At 39.6% G+C, this 20915-nt stretch overlaps 1 long non-coding RNA gene across 1 annotated transcript in view; it reads left to right on the top strand.

Moving 5' to 3' along the window:
* LOC144455825 (uncharacterized) overlaps positions 1 to 5472 on the top strand; it is a 173510-nt gene extending 168038 nt beyond the window's left edge. The window contains exon 3 of the long non-coding RNA XR_013484619.1: positions 5340 to 5472. This is a non-coding gene — a long non-coding RNA (uncharacterized LOC144455825). The remainder of the gene's footprint in view (positions 1 to 5339) is intronic.
* Positions 5473 to 20915: the final 15443 nt, after the last annotated feature.

Raw genomic sequence — 20915 nt, 5'->3', positions numbered from 1 at the left:
CAGAGTGACATATGCTTATGGCTAAAGTTAGGTGGCAGGGGAAGAAGCTGCTTCAGAGAGGATTAGTCACTGAACCAGGAAGAGCTGCCTACTTTATAGTCCCTAAGCGAGTGACCCAACAGTCATCATGACGCTGATAATTCAAAAGTTCTTGGATACCCCAGTAAGAGCTGCTTAGTAGCAGGAGAATTTTTATGGAACTACATCTTTCTTAGAGAAAATGATCACTGTCAGAAGAAAGAGCCCAAGCTATACCCTGGGCTTACAAGACCATTTGGTTCTTGAAGGAGTTGTTTGGACACTCCAGAGCTGAGGTGACAGTGAAAAGGTTGTTCATCAGTTCCCATAAAATGTGTTTTGGGTTTTTAAATATCAGTCTCCTTGGAGAGTAAGATATATGGCTTAATGCGTTATGTTCTAAAGTCTTTGTCAACTTGTGCCTGTTAGTTTTTTGTGTGTGTTTTTGAGCATTTCTTTTAGTAAATAATTTTAAATAAATTTAATGTTATATTAAATATTAATATATAATACAATAAATATATTTAATATCAACATATAATATGTAAACAATATATAAATATATTACAATAATAAATGTATAATATTGTATAATATGAAACAATATATTATTATAATACAATAATAATGTGATATATGAGTAATTAAATATTGAAAATAAATTTAAATATATTAGATAAAAATAGTAAAGCATTTCTTTAATACAGAAAATAAATGGCTGGCCTATACCTGATCTACATTGAACATTGAGTGCCTTTCTAGAGCAGCTTAAATGTTAACTCAATGTCACCCGGCCCAGAGGTCTCCATGGAGTATCCCAGGGATCTATGTTTGGCCTTGTACCATTTAATAATCTTAGCAGTTACTTGGATAAAGGCACAGATGACATGCTCATCAAATCTGTAGATGTCATAAAGCCTGAGTGATAATTAACATACTAGAAGACACAGTCAGGATTTCAAAGGACCTTTACATACTATAGCATCGAGATGAATCTAGTAAGATGAAATTCGTTAGGAGCAAATGCAATGTGAACAACAGCAACAGTTATATAACACTTTAAGGTTTGCAAAGCCCTTTCTATGTGTAAGTGTGGGGTAATTGACTTACTCAACCTTGCCCCACGTATAGTAAGAAATAATGTCATCAAACAACCTAAACATTTATAGGCCTTAGACTTGGTACAAAAAGGCCTTCAAACTAGTGCCATGCCTCAGAGATCAGTACATTCTCAAATGATTTGAGAAGGGAATGATTACAGAAGTTGGAGCAAATGTGGTATTCCAGCACACCCCTCAAGTAGCAAACATAGCCTCAAGTTGTATCAGAGAAGGTCAGTATTGAGAAGAGTCATCAATGAAGAGGGCCATTGACTCTATAAGCATCTCGGAGTAGAAAGCCAAGCTGAGGAAAGTTCCAAGAAAAGCTCTGCTCTTTCCCCAATTTACCCTTCTAGGTCCTGTCTATCCACAGACACCATCATATAATGGTATAATCTGTGATATAATGTGATACAATCTTCTTTTTCTTTACTCAAATGTTTCCAGGAAACTGAATTCTGCTTCAAGCACAAAAGGGCCAGGAATTAACTAGAGGTGGGTAAAAATATAATGTTAGGAAGAGAGCCCAGCCTCTGCCTAAATTTTAGGAATTTTCCTAACTGCAGGCTCAGAGTGATTGTGACTAAGTTTATAACATTTTGTCTAAAATAAACTCCCTGAAGCTGAAGAGGAAGCAACCATGTAGACTTGAGGGATCATTATATTGCACCTCTAGGTTTTAAAAGAACTAATTATTGTAACAGGGTGTTAAATATATTCTCACTACATCTGTGGAAGTTAGTATTATTATCCCCATTTTAAATATGAGGCAACCAAGGGATGGGGGTGGGGATGGGGTGGGGTGTGTGTTAATAATTTGCCAAGGGTGACTTAGCTAAGGAGTGTGTCAGACAGGATAAGGTCAGGTCTTCCTGATTCTAAGACCTACGCTGTATGTACAACACTACCTACTTGTCTCAAGGCTTGCATTTGGGTACAAAAAATCAGCTTCACAGCTACAAGATGCAGGATGGATAGTTAAACAGCAGCTGTTCTGAGAAAACTCTGGGCGTTTTAATGGACTTTGAGATCAATGAGTCATCAGTGTGATGTGGCAGCCAATAAAACTAATGTGACCTTGGGTTGCCTTGAGAGGAATATAACCTCCCAGAATCGGGAAGCAATAACTCCATTGTATTCTCTCCTTGTCAGACCTTACTGGAGGTTCAGTGTTCAGTTATTCAGGTCTAGGCATCATAGTTTAAAGACGTTGAAAAGCTGGAGAGTCCCAAAGAGGTAAAGGGCCTTGGGTCCATGTCATAAGGGGATTGGTTGGAGGAGGTGGGTATGTTTAGCTTAAGAAGATGACTTGATAACCGTCTTCAAATATTTGAAGGGCTGTTGTATGGAGAAGGGACTAGACCTGTTCTGCTTGGCCCCACAGAGCAGAATCAGGAGCAGTGGGTAGAAATTGTAAAGAAGAAAATTTTAGGGAAAATTTCTTAACTGTCCAAAAGTAAAAGAGATTGCCTTGAGAGAGGCTGGGCAACCACTTGTTGGGTATTTTATAGTAGACATTCCTTGAGCATATGGATTGGAAGTGATGGCCATTGAGGTCCCTTCCAACTTTTAACTTCTGTCATTCTGTTATTTCCCCAACCCTGCCCCAACCCAGTGCTTTGCATATAGTAATTTTAATCCTTTCGATTTATCTATTCATTCATTCATTTAGTCATTCATTTGTCTTTCTTGGCTAGCCAAGGCATTGCTTGGTCATCTTGTCCGAGAAGAGTGAAGCTGCAGAAGACTCCTCCTGGTGTCAGGCAGTTCTGACTAAAGTACCCAAGAGCTCCCAATTTCCTAAACTCATGAGAGTAACTCCAAGGCTGGAAACATTCGTCCTAGGCTTTCTATTCTGTCAGTTATGCTCTGGGAAAGAAACATGAAACAAGAAGCAGCTAGGAGTCCAAGGTTCAGGCACAGGCTCCCTTGAGGTGGCATGTTGTTGTCATGTGAAAGCAGCTGCTCTAGCTATGAAGGGAGGGTAGAGGAGAAGTCTAAGAGAAAGCCTCCGCAGAGATTTAACAGATGAGAAAAGACAGACACATAGTGTCAAGTTGTCTCTTAATTTAAAATCTATTGAGTGGGCATTCATTCTGGCTCAGTGGCCAATTCTTTTTGATGTAGCCCCTTCCTTCTCCCCTCCTCACCGAGACTGAGGTGATGCCACATCATCCCAGAGTCCTTCAGTGCTGAGCATGTACTTGTGTCACTGTAAGGAGCTATACTATTGTAGCCTCCTACCTCTGTCTGAGCTCTTTCTCTGAAACCCACTGAGTTCCTAGAAAAAAGACTGATGATAGCTATCACTTCCATATCCCGGGGGTTAGGGTTGTGGTGCCCGCACGATCTGGAAGATCCATGTAAAAATTTTTGACCCTCCCTTCATACCAGAGAAGAAGTATTAATTATTATGTATTAAAAGATAAAATATATTGACATTATACAATACTATGCATTAGACTATACCATAATATTATACATACATTGTATGCATTTCTGAGTTTCTAAACCTTTTCTGTCATATGTTGGCCTTCACAAGCTGTTTGTGGCTTCCACAAAACTCTCAAAAAATTCCCATTTAATTTCTTATACTGACCCACAGCATATTGAAATTGAAATGGAGAAAGGTGAGATGTGGAAGGGGTAATTGTATTGCTCCCCTCATGGTCCTGGGTAACCTTGGTAGAACTAGAGTTTCTTGTACTTTACCAGAGGCTCCATCTAGTGTGATCCCATTATTTTTTAAGTCAATTATTCAAACTTAACTACTGGGGAGCTGCTATAAGCTGTGTTGAACACTTCTACCCATGGAGACTACAGAGATTCTAACCCTTCAAGGTTCACAAGATCATCACCTAGTCAGTGTGAGGACAGGGGCAAAAAATTAGTGCCCAGGGGCAATGCCTTCTACCACCACTAAAATGGGCTGTTTTTAGAAAGTTCCTGCTGGAATATTCTGTTTCAAATTGGCCCTGCTATGGTATACATGGGCAGCTAGGTGGATAGAGCACCACCAGGCCAGGAGAGAGGAAGATCTGAGTTCAAATTTGGCTTCAGGCACTTACTAGCTGTGTGACCCTGGGCAAGTCACTTAACCTCTATTTGCCTCATTTTCTCATAAAATGGGGACACATTGGAGAAGGAAATGACAAACCATGTCAATATATTTCCCAAGAAAACCTCATGGACAAACTTCATAGGGTCACCACTGAATGACCTAATGGGAGGTATGTTTGATTCTTTCATCCAATTACAGGATATTTCCTTTGTGGTCTCATCTATTTTCTTTCAATGATCAAAGTACTTCACACCTAGTTAACACTCTTGCTTGAATGATTGATTCAAGTGAGAAATCTGGGTCTTTAGTATCTTACTGAAGTGGGGTGAAGCCACACCTTTATATTATGATATAGTTCAACTCTCTCAATTCACAGATGTGGAAACTTAGGCTGAGAGAGGCAAAGTGAGTCAGTCACCTAGCCACAGGAGCTGAGCTGAATTTCCTGAAGTTTCTTGAGCCAAAGGCTGGCTGAGCCCTAGCACACTGGTGGATTCCTCAAGTTTGTAAGTGAGCAGAGGAGCTAAATCTGGTAAAAGCATGCTTCACATGATTCTATCTCTGTATGTAGCAGGGACACATTTTTGCAACCAGGCCTGGATTTAGTAAGTAAGCCTCAGTAATATGAGCCCTCACTGCAGCTTTACTCTCATAAACCCTTGTTGAGAGGAGAGAATTAGGAAGGTTCTGCTGTAGTTGATTTTAGGGAGATTAGCATCTGATTTTATTTGGTGCTTAACAAAACTTTTACTTTCAGGTGAGTAATACTTCACTTAGGAAATCAATCCATGGGGCATTTTTTTTAAAGGAGCAGTTTCCATTAGTTTGTTGCAAATTTACACCTGACAGGTCCAGAATTGCAATGAAAAAAATTTCTAAAAGATAAATCCAGTGAAAAGTACATTATCCAAAGAATGCCTTGAAGGGGTAAGAAGTGCTTAAAGGAAATGTATGAACATGACTCTACAGCTCTGGAATCATAACCAAAACCCAGTACAGAGTTGAGCTTGTAGTAAATACTTGGTAAATATCTCCAGGAAATATGTGCTTATTCAAAAGGCTGAAAAGTACAGAACAAAAGTCATTTATCACAGGATTATAAATTCAGAACTGAAAGGAACCTTAGGCAGATAATCTAATCAATTCCCTTCATTTTACAGAGGAGGAAACTGAGGCCCAGAGAAGTGAGTTGACCTGCCCAGGATTAAGCAGGTAGTGAGTAGCATTTGAACTGAAGTCTTTGGACTCCAAAAGCAGAGGGAGTCCCTCCACCCACCATGGCACCATACTTCCTCCTATGTGAGTAGGGTGAACAATAATTCAAATCAAATGTTTGGAGCTGGGGCTTTTCAGACGTTCTCATCCGATTTAGGGAAGAGTAAGGCAAGCTGTTATGATACCCGACGCCCTACATGTCTTCTCTGATGGGGAGCTGGGGCTTTTCAGATGTTCTCATTCCGATTTCTTTCTTCTTCCCCTCAACTTCATTCCTGACACCTTCTACTCTTTTCTGACATTCTATATCCCTCTGTTCTTTGTTTGTATCATCCATTCTCATGTCAGGCAGCCAATTATTCATGTGTTTGAATTAGCCCCTCCCTATGCTGTCAAAGGAGCGTCCCAGTCAAGGTCAAGTCCTGGAGGAGCGTTGGCATTCCTGGGGCTTTGGCCTACACCCTAGGGAAAGGTGAAGAAATCATGTCCAGGGTCTCCAGCAGCTTGAAAGCTTTGTGGTTGGGCCTGGGAAAGCTCCCAGAGATTGGGGCCTCTGCTCCTATCCTCCCTCTCTGTCTGGCCAGTCTGGAGGCAGGAAGTAATTCCTTCCTAGAGGTTGCTAAGTTTGAATCTAGAAAACCTCCATTTGCCAATTTTCTTTCTGTCTTTCCTCTTTCCCAGTAGAGGCCCAGCTTCTGATGCTGAGGATGAGTGACTAAATGAGTTAAGGAGGGAGTGAAGAAGGGGGTGATCTTGTGGTGTGTGTACTTGGTAGTTTTCTTTCCAGGCTTAGGGCCTGCTTTGCCAGCCCTTGGTAATTGGAAGGGAATGAGAGGACACACACACACACACACACACACACACACACACACACAGACACAGACACAGACACACATACCACATCACTCTGGGGGCATGCTGGTTTAATGAAATATAGGCATATGTCATGTAATATTGCTCAAGCATCAACATTTTGCAGCATTATTGTCATTAACATATTATAATCAAGGCTTTTTAATATATACTTTACTTTCCTCCCAATTACATATTAAAATAATTTTAAACATTTTTTTTAAGTTTTGAGTTCCTAATTCTATCCTTCCCTCCCTCCCTTTTCCTCTCCCCCCACCCTGAGGCAGTAAGCAATCAGATATAGGTTATACATGGGCAATCATGTAAAACATTTCCACGTTAGTCATTTTGCACAAGAAGACTTGAATAAAAGAAAGTGAAAATAGCATGCTTCAGTCTGTATTCAAACAATTTAAGTTCTTTCTCTGCAGGTGTATGCTTCATCATTAGTCTTTGGAATTGTCTTGGATCATTGTATTGCTGAGAATAGCCAAGTCATTCACAGTTCATCTTACAATATTGCTGTTACTGTGTACAATGGTCTTCTGGTTCTGCTCACTTTGCTCAGCATCAGTTCATGCAAGTTTCCGGGTTTTTCTGAAATCATCCTGCTTGCCATTTCTTATAACACAATAATATTCCATCATAATCACATGCCGCAACTTGTTCAACCATTCCCCAATTGATGGACACCCATTTGATTTCCAATTCTTAGCCACCACAAAAAGACTGCTATAAATATTTTTGTACAGATAGGTCCTATCCCCTTTTTTGGATGTCTTTGGCATATAGACCTAACAGTGGTATTGCTGGATCAGTGGGTATGCACAGTTTTATAGCCCTTTGGGCATAGTTCCAAATTGCTCTGCAGATTGGTTGGATCAGTTCACAACTCCACCAACAATGCATCAGTGTCCCAGTTTTCCCACATACCCTCTAATATCCATCCTTTTCCTTTTTTGTCATATTAGCCAGTCTGATAGGTATGAACCAGGGCTTTTTTAAAAAGAAAAAAAACTCAAAACATATTTGCTGTTATCCTAATCAGGTAAAAAAATAGATAAAATTATTCTAGTGGGTAGTTTTGGAGAATTTAAAAATAATTTGTTTTAAATTACTTTAGGATTAATAGAAGATGAGAAGACTTGAAAATAGCTTCTAAGAGTGGTTACCAGGTAAATTGTGGAACCAATCTACACTTCAAATGTTTATACACTGTTATATCACTGAAGGTGAAGTGGTTGCTATTCTGTATCCTCTCAAAAGGTCAAAAGGAAGAGGTGGCCTATCTAAATTTGTTAAAACAGGAATTCTTCCTCCTATAAAGCTCTGCTAAATCCCAGAATTGAAACACAAGATGCACTGGCTGATGTGTGATTTTTGACAGCTTTGTTGATACATAATCAGTTATTTGCTAGTACTGTCCTCACACTTCCTAATTAAAACCAAACCCCATTTGTCTGAGATGCACATCAGGTGATCCTTTTCTAAAAATAAAGGTCTGAAACCATTCTTTTTCCTCCTCTTTTCTGGGATGCCAGTGAATTGTTCTGCCTCCCCCCCCACGTGCACTTTTCTTGGGGTCTCTGTTCTGGTGCAAAACTCACCATGTTACTAAGCCAAAGAGCAATGGTCTACAATGCTGAGCACTCCTCCTCCACATACAGCCATGTCTCATTCTCTACAGCTGATCCTTAGGGTTATAAGCCTCTTACAGGCAGCAGGCATTGTCCCAACAGCTAAGTGGCACAATGGATAAAGCAGAGGGTTTAGAGTCAGGAAGACCTGAGTTCAGATGCAGCCTCAGATACTTACTGGCTGTGTGACCCTGGGCAAGTCACTTAACCCTGTTTGCCTCAGTTTCCTTATCTGTCAAATGATCTGGAGGAGGAAATAGCAAAGCACTCTAGTATCTCTGCCAAGAAAACCCCAAAAGGAGTCATGAAGAATCTATTGTAACTCAGTAACAAAGAGTATCATGATTCCTACTTAAAGTTAACTGGTAAAGGCAATCCATACTTCTGAAGAGAATTTTAAATGGTGTTATTAGTTGGGCATGGATGAACTTGTTACAATCAATTAATGAGCAGTGGACTGCCCAATTAATACCTTTAAAAATAGCTAGTATTAAAATAGCTTGCAGAGCATCTCACGCATTACCTCGTTTGGTTCCCACAATATCTCTGTGAGGTAAGCCCTACAGATATTATTATTATCTTATTTTACAGATGAAGAAATGAGAGGGAGAGAGATTAAGTGACTTGTCTTTGGCCTCACAGTATGTGTTACAGGCGACATTTGAACCCTGGTCTTTCTGCCTTGAAGATCAGCACTCTTTAGACTATGCTGCTTTTCAAAAAAAACAAAACGAAAAACTAGTACCTCACAGGAAAAAAAAACCCATAAAACAAAACAAAAGCCTCGGGCATTTGATGAACCAGGTCATGTAGAAAGCACAGCAGGCATTAATCCCTCCTGGACTGTCATACCTTTCACTATGGGTAACTTCTGAAGAGGATTGTAACTCAGAAAGGCCCAAGGTTGATTTTTATACCTCCTGCTTCTTTGAGTCTGAGGTGTCTGTTCTATTATAGTTTGGGGATAGGAGATCATTTTACTGGTCTAGGGAACTTCAGGGTGAGGAAAGTTCCTCTAGCAATGCATTTGGGCACAATAACAACCATAAGTTAATTGATTTACAAGGCTAATAATATGGCATTCCCTAGTGCACTGTATTTCCCATCTTAAGAGGGAGAGGGTGGTGATGGTAGTAATGAGATGCTTTTGCTGTAGAGTCTCCATAGAAGTAGATATGGTTCCTATCCCTCTTCTCTGTTCTCAAAGAGTTCCTACTGAAATTGGGGAGATAAATCATAGATGTATGAAAACATTAGAGAATAATTAAGAACATAGGTCCTGTAGGTAAAAAAAAAAAGTCCAGATCCCTCATTTAAAAAAATTAAAGTTGTATTGATGTCTTTTGTATTTACATTGCAGTGATTTCCTGACATCACTTTTCCCATTCTACCCTTATCTCCAAAGTTATGGATTCTCTTGTAAACAAAGAAAAAAAAAGCAAAACAAAACCAACCCATAGATAAACTGCATCTAACCATGTGTACAATATTCCACACCATAATATCTCATCTCTTCACTGAAAGGAGGGTGATGCATTTCTTCATCTCTTTCCAGGGTCAAGATTGGCTGAATTAAATTGCAAAGCATTCAGCTTTGATTGTTCTTTCCATTTACTACATTATAATCATTGTGTATTTTTTCCACTGTTACTGCTTACTTCATTGCACCAACTCGTTCAAATACTCTCATTTTTCTTTAAATTTTTGACATTCACCATTTCTTACTTGCTCCTCCCTAATCAGTTCTCTGTCCCACTTTCTGTAGTTATTCTATTTTGCCTCTCTTCAAGCCTCTCATGGTTCTCTCCCCTTCCCCTACCTTTCTACCTGAGGCCTTCCTCTGGTACATCATTGAAAAAAATTGAGCCCCTTTTCAGAAAACTCACTCTTCTACCCTTCTTATCTTCCATCTTTTGGACAATTTCCCTCTCTATCTCTGATGAAGAGGTACCCCTTCTTCTTGCCAGTGTCAAATAATCGTCCTTGTTATCATCCTCACTCCCTTTCTAATCTTTAATCTTTATCTCTTGGCTGCTTACCTGCTTCCTACGTACTTGCCCAAGTCTTCCCCATTCAAACAGTCACTTGATATTACTGTCTTCACCAGATATCTTCTATCTCAATTCTTCTGAGCTAAACTCCATAAAAATAGGCTCTGTACTTGGTGCCTCCCACTTCCTTTCCTCTCGCTTTCTTCTAATCCCTCTGCAATCTGGCTTCCAATCTCAACACTCAACTGAAATTATTTTTTCCAATGTTTCCATCTCCTGATCACCAAATCTAATGGCCTTTCTCGTTCCTTAACCTTTTTTGACTTCTTTGAAGTACTTGACACTGTTGACAACCTTCTCTTCCTGGACACGCTCTTCTCTCTGGGCTTTTCTAACAGTTTTCTCTCTCCCTTTTTTTTTTTTGTTCTACATGACTGACAGCTCCTTTACTAGGTCTTCATCAGGGTCACATCCACTGACTATGCGTGTCCCCAAAGGCTCTGTCCTATACCTTTTTCTCTTTTTCCTCTACACTGTCTCAGTTCATCTGCATGTATTTGATTTCCAGATCTATATATCCAGCCCTCCTCTCCTTCCTGAGTTATAGTCCCCACATCAGTAACTGCTTATTAGATATCTCCAACTGGATGTCCATAGGCATCTCAAAATCAACAAATTTAAAACAGAACTCACATTTCTCCCCACACCCTTCTGTCTTCTGGATTTATCTTTTCTTGTCAAAGGCACACCATCTTCTCAGTTACCCAGGCTCACAGCCTCGGTGTTCTTCTCTGCCCTTTGCCTTAGTTCACACCACATATTCAATCTATCACCAGATCTTGCTATTTATACCTTCACAACATAATGTGAAGGTATAAATTTTAGTAGACATTTATTTTCGTAGACGTCTTTCCCTCACCTGTCAAAGTGATTTTCTTAAAACATAAATCTGACTTTATCACTCCCTGACTCTTCTCTACAAACTCCGGTGGTTCCCTATTACCTCTAGGATGAAATACAAATTCCTCTGTTTGGCATATAAAGCTCTTTATACCCTGGCCTCTTCCTTCTCTTTCTAGCTTCCTTCACTTGATTTCCTTCTACACAACATGATCCAGTTATATCGTGCTGCTGCGTGTTCCACACAAGTCACTCCACGCATGACCTGTCTGCCTTTTCATTGGCTCTTGCTCATTTCTGGAATGTTCTTCATCCTCACCTCTGCCTCTTAGGTTCCTTGACTTCTTTCAAGACTCAGCTTCAACCCCATCTTCTTTGGAAGGCCCTTTTCTGGTCCCTCCCTGATGCCTAAAGTTACTTCTCTAAGATTCCTTTCCATCTACTCTGTATGTATCTTGTATGTGAATATATGTTTCCATGTCATCTTCAGCATGAGAACGTAAGTTCCTTGAGGGGAGAGATGATTCTGTCTTTCTTTATATCCTCAGATTCAGTACAGTGCTTGCCACAAAGTAAATGCTTGTTGATTGAACAAGTGAATAATGATATTTCCATATCTTCATGTACCATAAATTTGTTTAAGCCTTTTCCCAACTGATGGGTACGTATTCTCTTTCTAGTTCTTTGTTTCCATAAAAATGCCACTATGAATATTACAGAACATATGTGCTCATTTTATATGTCCTCATAACATATATATACAAATATGTTCATTATATATGTGTATATATGTGTGTTTGTTTATTCATTCATTTATTCATTCATTCATTCATTTATTTATTCATTCATTCATTCATTTATTTGTTTGTTTATTTATTTGTTTATTTATTTATTTTACAGAGGATGAAACTGAGGCCCAGAGAAAATAAATAACGTGCTTAGGTCACAGGGGTTTAGTAGCAGAGCTGGAACCAGAGGCTAGATTTTTCTGACTCCAAACCCAATGTCCACTGTCTTGCAAGACAACAAATTCACTATATTCACTATAGCATAAAAATGGCCAGTAATAACCTGGCCTGTAGTTATGTAATGGTTTGCACACAGATGGGCTAAGTTTACTTGAATTGAAACAGTTTTAAAAACTGTTCCATCAGTAAATGTTTTCTAGATTCCTCTCTTTAGAGTGTGACAGATTGTGTGGGCTCACTCTCTCATTCCCTCTTGTTTCCTGTGAATTGAGCAGCAGAAGGACTTGGGAAACATTGGATATTAGAAAGTATATGTGAACATTTGTTGTTCGGTCGTTTTTCAGTTGCGTCTAACTCTTTGTAACCTCATTTGGGGTTTTCTTGGCAAAGATACTGGAGGGGTTTGCCATTTCCTTCTCCAGCTTATTTTATAGGTGAAGAAACTGAGGCAAACAGGATGGAGTGACTTGCCCAGGGTCACACAGCTTGTAAGTGTCTGAGGAGGGATTTGAACTCTGGAAGAGGAGTCTTCCTGACTCCTGGCTGAGTACTCTATCGACTGTGCCACCTAGTGGCTCTCACGTGAACACTACTCAAGGAAATTCCTTCCTTTTGTATAGTGCAAAAAGAGCTGAATTTGTAGTTTACTCAGGTAGACTTGAGTCCTTATTCTCTCACTCAACTAACTTTAGAAACTTAAGTAGCCTTAGGTAAGTTATTTATCTTCTTTGAAGTTCAGTTTCCTCATTTATAAATAGAGACAGCTAAGTGGCTCAATGGATAGAGTGCTGGACCTAGAGGTCAGGAAGACTTGAGTTCAGATCCAACCATAGAAACTTAGTAGCTGTGTGACTCTGGGCAAATCACTTAATCTGTGTTTACCTCAGTTTCCTCATCTGTAAATTGGGGATAATAATAGCATCTACCTCCTAAGGTTGTTGTGAGGATAAAATTAGATAGTATTTGTAAAGCACTTTGCAGACCTTAAAGTACTATACAAATGCTAGCTATTATTGTCAATATCATGGTTATGATTATGATTATTATCTACAACATGGGGGCTAATAATACTTTTATTACCTACTTCATAGAGATGGTACTTTATGGGTGAGTCAGTGGAAAGAGCACAGGACTTAAACTCAGGAGGAGTTGAATTCAAATTCTGCCTCAGATACTAGTGTGACCTTGGGCAAGTCAATGAACTTCTCCCAGCCTCAGTTTCCTCATCTGTAAAATGAAGATAATAATAACACCTACTTCATCGGGTTGTAGTAAGAATCAAACAAAATTATGTATGTAAAATGCTTTGTAAACCTTAAACTACTATGTAAATGCTACCTATTATTATTATGGGGATATTGTGAGGGTCAAATGAGGAAATATATGTTAAGTGCTCTGTGACATGAACCTGAGTTTTTATTTTGAGGTGTCTACTAAAATAGAAGGTGAGCACAGGTTATAAAAAGCTATGTAAGGAAGGGCAGGGACGTCAGTAACTCAGAGTAGACAGACTCCTGGACGAGTAGTCATGAAGATATGGGTTCAAATTTCACATCTGACACTTACTAGCTGGGTGACCCTATAGAAATTGCTTTGCCTCTCTGTCCCTCAGTTTCCTTATTTGTAAAATAGGAGATAATGTCTACCTCACAGGGTTATTGTAAGGCTAAAATGCGACAGCATAAGTATACAGTTTTGCTAGCTTTAAAGCACTATATAAATGCTAGTCAGTCAGTCAACTAGCATTTATTAAGAACCTGTTACGTGCCCTGCACTGTAACAAATGCTGCTGTAATTTTTGTTGCTGCTATTTTGCTCACTTCAGAAGTCAGATATACTGGCTAACCTCATACCTGGAGTGGTTACAACAATTCTGTGGCTTCACTTCAATTTATTACTTTAGAAAAAGAAGAAAAGGAAAAAAAAATCAGGATTATTCTCAAACTGCTGTCTGGATAAAGGGCTCTATTTATAAATAGAGGATTTAATTTGGCCCCTGTAGATGTGGCCTTGACCGCATGCTCCCAGATGGAAACCATGTCGGTATGGCTGCTGAGTGCCTTTCTCTGTTCAAAGTAGATTTTCTGTGTCCTAGGTGTCCTTGGTAGAGAGGCTTAACAGACAGTAGAATGGGAGCGGCGACTTGGGAAGAAAGGGAACTGTAAAAAGACCAAAGAATGACAGTCTGTAAATACATTTGGAAAGGAAAAGGAGAGGAAAAAAGCCTAGATGCCAATGTAGCCGAGTGTGTGACTTTGCACTTGAACGGCAGATAAAGGGGCCTGACTCCCAGAATGGCTCTTTAGCCATGAACATGTTTTCACTGAGGAGTGGGTACGGGGGGGAGGGGACAGGAATTTTTCACAAATAAAAGGGAAAGAAGCCACTGCTAGAAAAGAGACACAAACAAGTTTTGTCATATACAATAGGCAGGCAGGTCATTGTTTGTGTGTGTGTGTGTCCTTCTATATTGTAAAAACATTGATCGTGGCCAAACAAAACACAATCTCACTCTTCTTATGTTCTAATTCCCATGTGTCCCTTTAACAACGGGGCAGTGATGAAGTGCAGGATCTCCTTCCAAACTCATGCCTGTTTTCTTTGGATCCTCCCTTTCTGCTACACACACACACACACACACACACACACACAACTGCTTTTCTTCTCTCCTGAACTCTGATTCTTTGCTTTGGAGAAACTGTTTCTGTTCAGTAACATACAGTGCCAGGGATTTTTGTCTTGGGGGGAATCCGTGTTGATTTTTCTACTCTTGACCACCCTCAGATACACAGCACCATCCCCTCTTTTTGGTGTTTGTCTCCAAAAGGTACTGTCCTTGAGTCTCTGGGGCAGCCTTTGTCAGTTCCACACTGGGGTCCCTCTGTTCATCCTATTTATTACCACCATCCTAGGGACATAACTTTCAAAGTGTCTGAAATGGAGCAAATAGATGTGTTATCTGTTTCTGAGAAGTCCCATAATCTTGGGCTCACATTATATCTTTAGTTCCTTATCTCCTGAAACTGGATGGCATACCCCATACCTCCCCAACCCCCAAAGGCAATCGGGTATCTACCCAGAGGCCTGAGGAGTAGCAGCATTTTCTTTGTGTTTTAAAGTAGAGAAGGTACATGAAACACTTGCCACCCTCTGGGAGTTTTCCTAAGGAGACTGGTGTTATGAATATTTGTCTGGCTGGAATTATGGACATAATCCTTTCTGCCTTTCTGTCTCCTGATGACCTCTTTTCCTCTATAATTTCAGAATCTATAGCAAGAGGAGGGAGAAAAAAATCGATGGAATAGAAAACACTGCAGCATACCTAGGAAAATGGCAGTACTTGTATCTCCCAAATACCCATGGAGCTCAGTTTGAGCCTTACATAATGTGAAGTCAGGGTAATGGGTAAACAGGAATTTATTAAGCATCTACTATGTGCCAGGCATTGTGCTAAGTGCTGCAGATTAAAAGAAAAAGGCAAAAACAGTTCCCGCCCTCAAGGTCCTCAATATCTTATGGGGATAGGGAAGACAGCATGCAAACAACTATGTTCGAACAAAATAAATGCATGATAAACTGGAGATAATTTCAGAGGGAAGGCACAAACATTTTTAAAAAACCCTTTTATTGATGATTTTTGTTTTTGTATCGTAGCTATTATCTGATGTATCTTCCATTGGACCCTCTCTTATGCCACAGAAAAAACCAGCCCATTCAAGCCATCATGTATGATTATTTATGCTGCATGGGGTGCCTGTAGTTCCCCACCTGTCTACTAATACTAAGTGTGTTTCATAGAGAAAAGAAATATGTTTCATCACAACTCACCTGTAATTTAAAGTCTTAGAGAGCTGAGAGGCAGTGTGGTATAGTGGATAGAGAGGCTGGCCTCAAGATTAGGAAGTCTTAGGTTCAAGTCCTGCTTCTGATACATACTGGCTGTGGGACCTAGTCAAGGCACTTAATTTCTCAATATCCTACACAATTATCTGTGATGAGGAGTTGCAGAAAAAGTGCTAACTTGCATTGACATAGGGGTTTCTTATATTAGTGAAATCACTGATCTAATCACTCTCCCCATCTCTTAGACTTGCCTGATGTTCTAAGAGGTTAGCTAAGTGACTTGCCTATGGTTACACAACTAGTATAAACTGACAGAAATGGGATTTTAAATCAGGGCTTCCTGACTCTGGGTCCTGCATTCTCTCTAATATAACACTTTACCATCAATGGTAGGGTTAGTTATTAATATGCACAGTAAATGTTTGTGATAGCTAACATTTATATAGTACTTTAAGGTTTGCAAAGCACTTTACAAATATCTCATTTAATCCTCCCCTGGGATGGAGGTGCTTCATTATTCCCATTTGAAAGGCGGGGAAACTGAGGCAAACAGAAGCTAAGTGACTTGCCCAGGGCCATACAGCTAGTAAGTATCTGAGGCTACATTTGAACTCTGGTCTTTCTGAGTACAAGTTCAGCACTGTATCAGCACTCTATCCATTGTGCCACCCAGCTGTCTCTAACTTGTTATTCGAGAAGAAATCCTTTTGCCCTTAATTGGATGCTGAAGTTCACCATATGCCAATTCCTACTTCTAAAGATACAAGTGAATTATTCTGGAGCAAGGCTTCTAGCCAGTGCCCCTTAAATGAGTCATATATGTGCTTTGTATAGCTTGAATGACTTCACTTTATGATTTATATATAATATATAGCACATGTATGATATGTTTCAAAAAAGAAAATATGAAAGAAGGTTCTTATATGTGCTACTAGCCTTTAAATCATAGTGACTGGGAGAGAGTCTGACAGTGGCAATGGACAATAGGGAACTTGCAAACCTTTCTTTTTGGCCTTCTCCAGTGGTATGAGCGAAGGAACAGTCAGCCTTGGAGTTTTTAGATGAAAACAATGTTTAAGTGAGAAAGAGAAGATGGAAGAACTCTAAAAGGAAGAGCTCTGAACCATTGCATCATTGATAATGAACCGAAGGGGACCTTGGAGGTCATATATGACTAGATGGCACAGTTATAGTGGTCAGAACACTGGACTTTGTGTCTGTTAGCAAGGACATGGAAGGAAGAGGATGTGAGAATTGGAGTCAAAGTTGATTGGAAGAAAGGATTTGTGATAATAGACAAAAGAAGGAGAATTAAAGAGACAATGAATCATCCACTTCCTTTATTCCTTCCACCTTGTGCCCTGATCATTACTTGCATGTAACCATCCAGGGTTGGTAGAAGGGATGTGTGGAGTGAGATTTTCTTTCCCTGATTGTGAGCCTCCTCCTCTTTCTTCTTCATCCCCACCATTTCCTTTTTTTTCCACTTGCAATAATGCCTACTTCCCCAATCTTCCAGCTCTTCCCTACCTACTGTGCTTTGCATTCAGTAGGTGCTAAATACATACATGTTAAATTGAAATATTAGGTTCTATTAATACTTTATGTTTTCACAACGAATCATTGCCAGAGGTAACTTTCCTCCCAACTTGATGGGTTATTTCCTGTAACAAAAAAAATGTTCTAAGAAAAATCAGTCAACAAAATATCCCTGTCCAACATGTGAATCATTCCCAATGAGAACCTTCTACCTCTCTACCAAAATGAGGAAAGTGGATTTTCTCATTTTCTACTCCAAGTCAAGATTGGTCATTACAATTACTTAGCTTCTCTTTTATGTTATAATCATTGTGTATGTTTTTTCTCCTGGTTCTGCTTACTTCAGCATGTATCAGTTCACACAAATCTCATATTTCTTAGAATTATTCATACTAATAATTTCTTATGGCAATATATACTCCATGACATTCATGTATCACAATTTATTCAGTCATTCCCTGATCAGAGAATATATTCTTTGTTTCCATTTTTTTTTACCACCAACAGCTGAATGAATATTTTAATGTATATCCATCCATCCATCCATCCATCTATCTATCCATCTATCTATCTATCTATCTATCTATCTATCTATCTATCTATCTATCTATCTATATATCTATCTGTCTGTCTGTCTCTGTCTGTCTGTCTGTCTCTGTCTGTCTGTCTGTCTTTCTGTCTGTCTCTGTCTGTCTTTTCTTTCTATCTTTGACTTCCTCGGGGTTCATATTGAAATGATTATTTCTCATCCTCTCAGGTCTATTGCTTTGCTTCTTCTCCTTGCTTCCAGTAGCTGTTTCATTGTTGTTGTTCAGTTGTTTCAGTCGTGTCTGAAACTTCCTGACCCCATTTGAGGTTTTCTTGGCAAAAATACTGGGATGGTTTGCCATTTCCTTCTCTAGCTCATTTGACAGATGAGGAAACTGAGGCAAACATGATTAAGAGACTTGCCCAGGGTCACATAGCTAGTGAGTGTCTGAGGCTAGATTTGAACTCTGGAAAATGAGTCTTCCTGACTCCAGGTCTAGCCCTCAATGCACCATGGCACCACCTAGCTGCCTTGTTGCGATGAAAATACAAAGTAAAAAATGTAATAGTCTCTTCCTTCTACAGTCTTACATTCTCCTGGCTCCACCACTTACTTCTGTGGGACCTCAGGCAGGTCACAATCTTAGGATATCATCAGACCTGGAAGGGATCTTAGAGATCACTTGGTCCAGTCACTTCCTCTTGGGAATGAGGAAATTAACACCCAGAGGAATGAAATGACCAGCCTGTGATCACAGTAAGTTTCAGAGTCAGGATTTGAACCTAGGTTCTTTGACTACGAATGCCAGCACTTTCTCACTCTACTCTCTTCTTAACCTCAATTTCCTCATCTGGAAAATGAGAAGGTTGGAATGGATGATCAGATCTCCTTCCAACTCTGAATCTAATGATTGATTTTATCTTTGTAGCTACAACCTAAGGGACAGTCTCCTTATGCCTTAATATCACCTCAATCTTCTTATCTATAAAATGGTGATAACGCCTCCCTTAACTCCCTTATTTACAAGAAGACTGTGAGGATAAATGAGATCATTAGAAATTGCTTGAGTTCTTGGGAAGAAAGGTATATATACATAGATCCAAGTAAGTCAAGCCATGTGATCCTTTAAAGCCATGTGTTGAAAGGAAACTTGCAGCTACCGAAAGAGCTCATTTGGTTCTAAATGTTCTAATGAATGTTTGATGACATTCTCTTTTAATAGCTAGCACTATGTACTGTAATATTTACAAGGTGTCAGCATGCATCCTTTCTCAATGACCTACTTACATACAGAAAATAAGTAAATTGTGTGAACTCTCTATAGTTCTTATTAGACTTGTCTCTTTCCTTGTCTGCAAGCTGGTGACTGGCTAGGCAGTCCAGAATGTGTAAATCAGTATTCGAAAGAAATGTGTGACCTAAGACTCTCACTGAATTAACAATTTTATCAGTTTTTAAGTTTCCTACTAGTGGGTTGTGTGATTTCCTGGTAGATTTCTTTTTTCTCCTCTGGGATTATGAGAAATTAGAATATTTTTCCCCTGAGTTCTATTTCCTCAAGTTGCATGATACAAAGCATGGAGGAAGAGGCTGTCTGAATTTCTGCATTTAGTTTCCTGTTGACATTGTGCGAAAGTATATTTGGGGAAACCCTTATTAAAGCAGGTCTCACTTAATGCAGCATAGCTTCAAGTGAAGTTTGTTGGAAATGGGCCAGGCTGGTTCACTGTAGCCTCAGTTTAGAAATGATTTCTTGGCAGCCTTGGTTTTACTGAACATCTGGGCTGTGGTTAAGAAGGCACAAGAATTTCAGCTCTCTCAGGGGACTGGAAAACCCTCTTTGAATCAGTGTGTGCATTTTCTCATAGGTACAGAATGTTCCTAAGGGTAAGAGTTAAATTGGGGTTTATGAGGAGGAGATCTAAAAAAGAAGAAGGAAAAAAGAAGACAGAATAACCCAGGAAATGGAATTCAGAAGTGGTTGGTTTGTAGTACCTATCTGTGGTTTTGGTATTCCTCATCATTGGAAAGTACTGATTTCAGAAGGATATCGCTTTTTGTGCACAAGTATTTCCCATGGTTTAAAAAAAAAACTGAATTGGGTTCAAGAGCCAGTATGCTTATGAGAGTATGGGCTGTGACAAGGCAGGGTACTGAGTAGGTGGCTGAGATCCCTGGTACATGGCTACTCACTAGTGTCTCGTACTCCCAGACTCACACAAAAGGGCTGCTCTTATGTGGTTTGCTGTTTGATGGAAATATTTGCCCTTGTGTGCGATTAGATGGACCTCCTCAGAAATTAAGACAAACCTCAACAGAAAGTCCTGGGTGCCAATGTGTTTGCTAAGCAAGGTCACTTCTATTTGTCTTGGTAAAAGTGGACTCCGGACCATTTGCCAATAAAGCACTGCACATAGTAGACATTTAAATCTTTGAGTAAATGAACAAGATTTTCTTTTTTGATGGAATAAAGGTTGAGAATTGAGAAATCCAGATTTAATTTTTTTCCTTTTTATAAACTTTGAGTTATTTTACACAAGTTGTGGCAGAAGTAGATTTAATTATCTCTATCTCAATGATTCATAGATTTATATAGCTAGTTCTAGCCTCATCCTTGAATACCCACATCACCAATCGCCTATTGGTGGTACAGTAGATAGAACGTTGGCCCTGGAGTCAGGAGGGCCTGAGTTCAAATGTAGCCTCAGACACGTACTAGCTATGTGACTCTGGGCAAGTTATTTAATCTCGATTGCCTCAAAAAACCGAACAAATATGCAAAAAACTCTAGCTGCCTACTGGGTATTTCAAACTGGATATCACAGAGATAACTTAAACTTAACTGTCTGAGACAGAAGTCATTGTCTTTCTTTCCCAAGCCTTCCCCTCTTCTAAGCTTCCCTATTTCTGTGAAAAGCCTCATCATCCTTCCCTCATCCCATTAATTGCTAAATTTTGCTTTTTCTGCCTCCACAGCTTCTCTTTGTCTGCACCCTTCTCTCTCCTCAGAGAGTGCTAGCCCGGTGGAGGTCCTCATCACCTTGTGCTTAGATTATTGCAACAGCTTCCTAATTGTTCTCCTTGTCTCAAGCCCCTCATGTTTTTCCTCTATACTTTGCTGTCAAAGTGATTTTTCTTAATCATGTCTCTGTCTATGTTACTCTGTTTCATAAACTCCAGTGGCTACCAGGATAAAAAACAAACTCCTCGGCTTAGCTTTAAAGTCCTTGCACACGGTTCAAACCTGTCTTTCCAGCCTCTT

This window comes from Phascolarctos cinereus, unplaced genomic scaffold (assembly GCF_003287225.1).
Source record: "Phascolarctos cinereus isolate Bilbo 61053 unplaced genomic scaffold, phaCin_HiC Scaffold_2;HRSCAF=192, whole genome shotgun sequence".
In the NCBI taxonomy this organism is placed as follows: Eukaryota; Metazoa; Chordata; class Mammalia; order Diprotodontia; family Phascolarctidae; genus Phascolarctos; species Phascolarctos cinereus.
The sequence above is the reverse complement of the archived record's forward strand: the minus strand, read 5'-3'. Positions and strand labels throughout refer to the sequence as shown.